Source organism: Chrysemys picta, chromosome 11 (genome assembly GCF_011386835.1).
Source record: "Chrysemys picta bellii isolate R12L10 chromosome 11, ASM1138683v2, whole genome shotgun sequence".
Lineage (NCBI taxonomy): Eukaryota > Metazoa > Chordata > Testudines > Emydidae > Chrysemys > Chrysemys picta.
Window position 1 is genome coordinate 5,899,704 of NC_088801.1, and position 5,416 is coordinate 5,905,119.

Genomic DNA, 5,416 nt, shown 5'->3' on the forward strand with positions numbered 1-5,416 from the left:
TATGTCATCATGGTGTGTTACAGCTGTGGAGGAGGGGCTGGTTTCCCTCAGACTCCTCCCCTCATGGGCCAGGCCACCCACCTCAGTCCTCCTTACGGTAGCTACCACCAAGGAGTGGCAGATGTTATCCAGCGTGGCAGTAGGTTGTTATTAAATAGCCTCCTTTCCCTTCTACATGACAGGGAGACTATCCAGTCCCAGGGAACAAGGGGTTAACTGCGGCTCAGTTTCCCTCTTCCCCGGCACAGGAGCAGAGTGGAATATCTATGAGGCTGAGTGGTCAGCTTGGAGACAAATGCTTGGGAAAGCCTTTGGGAAGGCAAGACTTCAACCCAAGGCTCCCAGGATTTGATTGATCCCCAACATTGGGGAGGTTTCTGTTTCCTCTTCTGCTTATGCGAGTTTATTTTGCTTCCTCCACCCACTGAGGAAAAGACCACACTGACGCACCTGTGGATTTTGTGCTCAGTCATTCAGCCAGGTGTCTGTTCCTCTGTTTTGTTCCTCTCATGCCATACTACGGAATGGGATGCAGGGTCCTCTCTGAATATTAACAGCACACAGCAGTTACCATTCTGTCCCCCACTGGTTCAAAAGCCGAGTTGATCTTGGCTCTCCCCTGACAGGAAAGACAGCATCATCACAGTAGATTAGTAGTTAAAATATGGTCACTTGCAGCATATTACTCAGCCACTAGATGTCTCAGTGTGTCATACAGCATTCCATGGTCTCTACTAAAGAGGAAACAAAGCTGGAACTCAATCTGTGTGGGAGGCCGTTTTGCTTGTCTGCAGTTAGTAGTTGTTTTCTTTAAACAAATGACTCCCGTTTGAGATGGGATTGTGATTCCATATATCCGGACAGTAAGGAAAGGACAATGAAAGGTAAACAAGAAACTTGCATCTGCAAAATATTCCCCCATGACAAAGCAATGGCTAGGTACAAGGGCTGGAATCAAGAGTGAGGTCTGATGGAGCCTAACACAATGTGACTGATACAAGTTGAGTGACAGACCGGATGTGATGCAGGGCAATGTATCGAGGAGAAAATAACATGGGCATTTCCAAACGCTATCTTACTTTTGTAGCTCTCCTTTCTGTACTGGAGACAACAGAATGGTGACATGTGAAATAAAGATTTTTGGAGGTGGTGGGTTGGAGTTTAAATCCTTTGAGGACTGAAGTAGATGGGAAAACAGAATCCTATTGCATTCTGTTGACAAGAGCAAGTTGAAAGCAGAGAAACGTTGAGCATTGGGAGGAGGGTGATAACTTTAGTGCAGCGAGAGAGCAGTGCTCTGTAGTCTTCTAGAAGATCAAGAGGTGACTTGATCGTGGTGCGTAAAGTACCTTCCTGAGGTGAAAATATTGGGCACGATCGGGCTTCTTAATCTAGGGGAGAAAGGCATAACAAGAAATAGGGCACAATTTCGTAGTAGTGAGGGTGATTAGCCATTGGAACAAACTACCCAGGGAAGTGGCGGGTTCTCCTTGCTTTATGTCTTCAGATTAAGACTGGTAGATATGCTGTAGACAAACACAAGTTATTGGGTTCAATACAGGGTAAGTGGGTGAAATTATTTGGCCTGTGTATTACAGGAGGTCAGACTAGATGATCTAAGGGTCCCTTCTGGCCTTAAATACTATGAATTTACTGGACAAAAGCATTCATTAACAGGGGAACGATCCAGACAGGAGAGTGGTGTAGGCTGGTGCTTTTATTTTCTGCGATCTATACCTTTAACATTTCTGCAAATTCTGACTGAGTGCAGAGACAGCAGCCATTTTGTTGGCAGAGCTGCAATTGACTGTGATAGAGAGGATGCACACAGTGTGCTCTCTCCTAGACAGACTCTACTTTTATATTTTCATGTTGTTGTTTTTCCTTAATCTGAAATCAAAATAATCATTTTCAGATGGAAAGAATAGGTTTTGTTCTCTGTGTAGATGGAAGCATAGCAGATACAAAGAGCTGATTGTTACTACAATTAATACAATGAGGGGCCATGATGGAAGCTGTCAATGTGGCCTTTTGAAGTGGTAACTCCTGTGGTGTTTCTCTCCACAGGGTCTATGTGATAATGCACACAACCCTATCATGGCTGCTGGGTAGCAGCATGGTGGTGTCGGCCTCCCCGCAGAACCTCAGACCTCCACCGAGAACACAGACACATGTCACCACCCAAACCCAGGGCACATTTGGGCACGGGGATTTTACCAGATATTGTTTGGTGGAGGTATATGTGCTGGTCATTCTGAGAGAAGCAGAAGAAACAGCCGAGGGGCTGAGAGAGAAGAAGCAGAAAGCCAAGAACACAGCCAGAACAAACACTGGGCATGTGGTCCTAAGAAAAACATAGAGCGAGCTTTTGGGCAAAGTGCTGGCTGGAAAGGGGGTTGGAACTACGAGCAAACAAACTCTCTCCTGCTGTTTGTGTCCAGGGAAATAGGACTTTGTAAATAAATAGGATTGCATCCAAGAAACACCTGACCCCAACATCAATTTTTCCTCCTAACAGAAACACTAAATGCTGAATTTTGGCTAACTGCTCAGGTCACAAAGGGGTAACATGAGATATTCATTATAGCTTCGCCAGCTCAGAAGGTCGGAATAAGCCCCATTGAAGTCAATGGAAATTTTGACATTGATTTCCATGGAGACAGGATTTCACCCCTGAACTTTTGGGTGTCCATCTGAAGCTAACACAAAGTCTGTACCCTTTGAAACTCACCCATCAGTAACTATAGGATGCTTCACGAGCAAAGTCCATTGTGTCTTTGGTGACCTACTTATTCCCTCTCAGTTCCTTTGTCTTCATTGTGGGCCTTTGAGATGTTCCAGCTATTTACCTCAAGCTTTTGGGATACAGAGCTTTGCCAGCAGGGCCGGCTCCAGGGTTTTGGCCGCACCAAGCAACCAATAAATAAATAAATAAATAAAATAAAAAAGCCGCGATCGCGATCTGCGGTGGCAATTCGGCGGAAGGTCCTTCGCTCTGAGCGGGAGTAAGGGACCGTCCGCCGAATTGCCGCTGAATAGCTGGAGCTGCCGCCCCTCTCCGGAGAGGCCGTCCCAAGCACCTGCTTGCCAAACTGGTGCCTGGAGCCGGCCCTGTTTGCCAATGTGGCATGGCCTTGGACCCTATCATGGTGAGACTCAAGGTGGAGACTGTCAGTCTAACCTGGAATTTGATTGATTTCATGGGTTTTAGGTAGTTTCTTTTGAGATTTTGGCGAGACCCATTCTCAACTCTTGATTAATTTGCTAGGAGACACTCTGATACCATGGCTCGAAGGGTTAGCTGCTGTTGAGTGACAAGTCATTAATCATTTGCAAAGGAAATTACTCCTTTAAAGGGAACTCATGTATTGTTTTTGGATGCAGGATGAAGTCAGATTCCACCAATGGACGCTGCTCACACTCAGACTTCTTCACCTCGTCAGTAATTAGTTTTGCAACTGATATTCTACTGGATGAGCGACGGAGGAGAATGGGGTTGGCTTAATGCCACTCCTGTAATGAAGGTATTTTTGCACTTTCTTTCTGGCTGCCTTTCATCCCTGATTCGACAATGACACTATCACGCCACCTGTTAGTTTCTGAGATGATCTTTATCCTTTGCTTTAATATTATGCAGTAAGCTGAAAACCCCAGGGCTGATCCTGCAATGGCGGATGGCAGCTTCCCTATGAGAAAAGAGTTGGTAGAATGAAAAAGGCACACTCTTAAATCTTAGCAAGATCGTTCTCTCTCAGCACTCCAGTCTCACCGATTTATTTTTTAAAAACATGTTTTACCTCTGCTTTTTTCTCTTGCAGGTTCAATTTAGAGCTCCTACAATATACCAGCGCTGGAGAGCAAAGTCCACCACTTGTCCACGGTCCGCTTCGAGAAATGGTGGAGGTGTGCGTCGAAGGGTTAACCTTCCCAAGGAGGTTTAAAGCCACCCCACAACCTGCAAGATGCTATGCAGTGCCACACTTGCTCCCAGATTCACAGAGACAGGCACTAGCTACAGAGAGTGAGACAGAAAACATGGCTGGGCTTGATTCCAGCCGCAGCAGCGCCCTGATTGCTTTATAAAGACCTGATCCAGCAAATCACTTAAGCACTTGTGCAACTTTAAGCATGTTGACTTCAAGGAGATTACTAATGCTTAAAGTTATGCAGGAGCATAAGTGTTTTGCTGGCCTGGTGTACGAATATTAGGTGTTGGTTAAATAAAGACACTGGGTCTGATTTTCAGTTGGTATAAATCAGTTTTAATGAAAATTTTCTCAGATGTTCTACTATGTAACCAGCATGTTGTTTAAGGATGTTTGCCTACTGTACATGGAAAGGACTTTCCTGGATACTATTTACCTAGAAGTACCAGAAGATGCTTGCCACTCATCTGTACCTACGGTTGTATGATAAGGGAATGTAAATGAATATAATGAATGCAATTAAAGTTGGACTGCATATGCACGAGGGGTCTGAGATAAGGTTGCATGTTCAACTTTAATTTTCCCATGTCATGCCTTCTGAGCATTTACATTTATAACATGCTCTGTTAACTGCAGTTTCAGTATTCTCCCCCTTCTGACTTTTCTTTCCAGGGGCAGAATAGGGAAAGGGGATTTTTAAGCTATTTGTTTTCAAATGCAATGTTGTGTTCCTTAGGAATCACGATGGGATGTAGCCGAAGGATGCCGTGAATAAAATGGGTTTGTTAATGCTTTCAAAGGGTCTCTGTAGCAGCTGCACCTGACTGTTCTTGTTTGTATTCTAGTACACTATCAGTATTCTTCTCCTGACCCCTATAACTTATTGCAGGGGGGTTACTTTCCTCTGAAAATGGGCAAAATTCTGCAGTTCTTAAATGAGCTAAACTCCCACTAGAATCAATGGGAGTTTTGCTCGATTAAGGACTGCGGAATTTGGCTTAATGGCTGGACGTGCAGAAAACAATGAAACCGCTACGGTCTCATTATTCCCCGAGCAATTTTGGGTTCGGAAAGAAGCACAGAGATTTGGACACAGCACTCTAAAGCCCCACAGCACTGCAAAGTGATTAGAAACCTGAATGGTGGGCAGTTTCAGCCAGCGTTTGAGAGCATTTCTTCATTTTAGCATTATGGATTTTCTTCTTATTGGGTTAATCACTCACAAGCAGCCTGCCTGCACGCTCTGGCGTTAGGTCCTCACAGCCCCGCTGCCAATTCCACACCACCGCCTCTGCTTTTCAAGCGACAGAATATAGCAAAGGAGAATGCCCTGTGTGCATTGTAATAACACAGGACTGTACTGGAAACTAAGGAGAGACCCTTACTTAGCGATATACAGCTAGGACCATAGAGGCAGATTCATCCCTGCTCTTGATGCAGGGGAAAATTGGGCATTTTGAGTTGCTCTCCTGCTTTAGCGGCCTTTCTCT

General features: G+C 45.0%; 1 long non-coding RNA gene across 1 annotated transcript; it reads left to right on the plus strand.

Moving 5' to 3' along the window:
• Positions 1 to 3,384: 3,384 nt before the first annotated feature.
• Positions 3,385 to 4,725, plus strand: LOC135974295 (uncharacterized). The gene is made up of 2 exons (XR_010591508.1): positions 3,385 to 3,524; positions 3,819 to 4,725. It is a non-coding gene; the product is annotated as an uncharacterized LOC135974295 (long non-coding RNA).
• Positions 4,726 to 5,416: the final 691 nt, after the last annotated feature.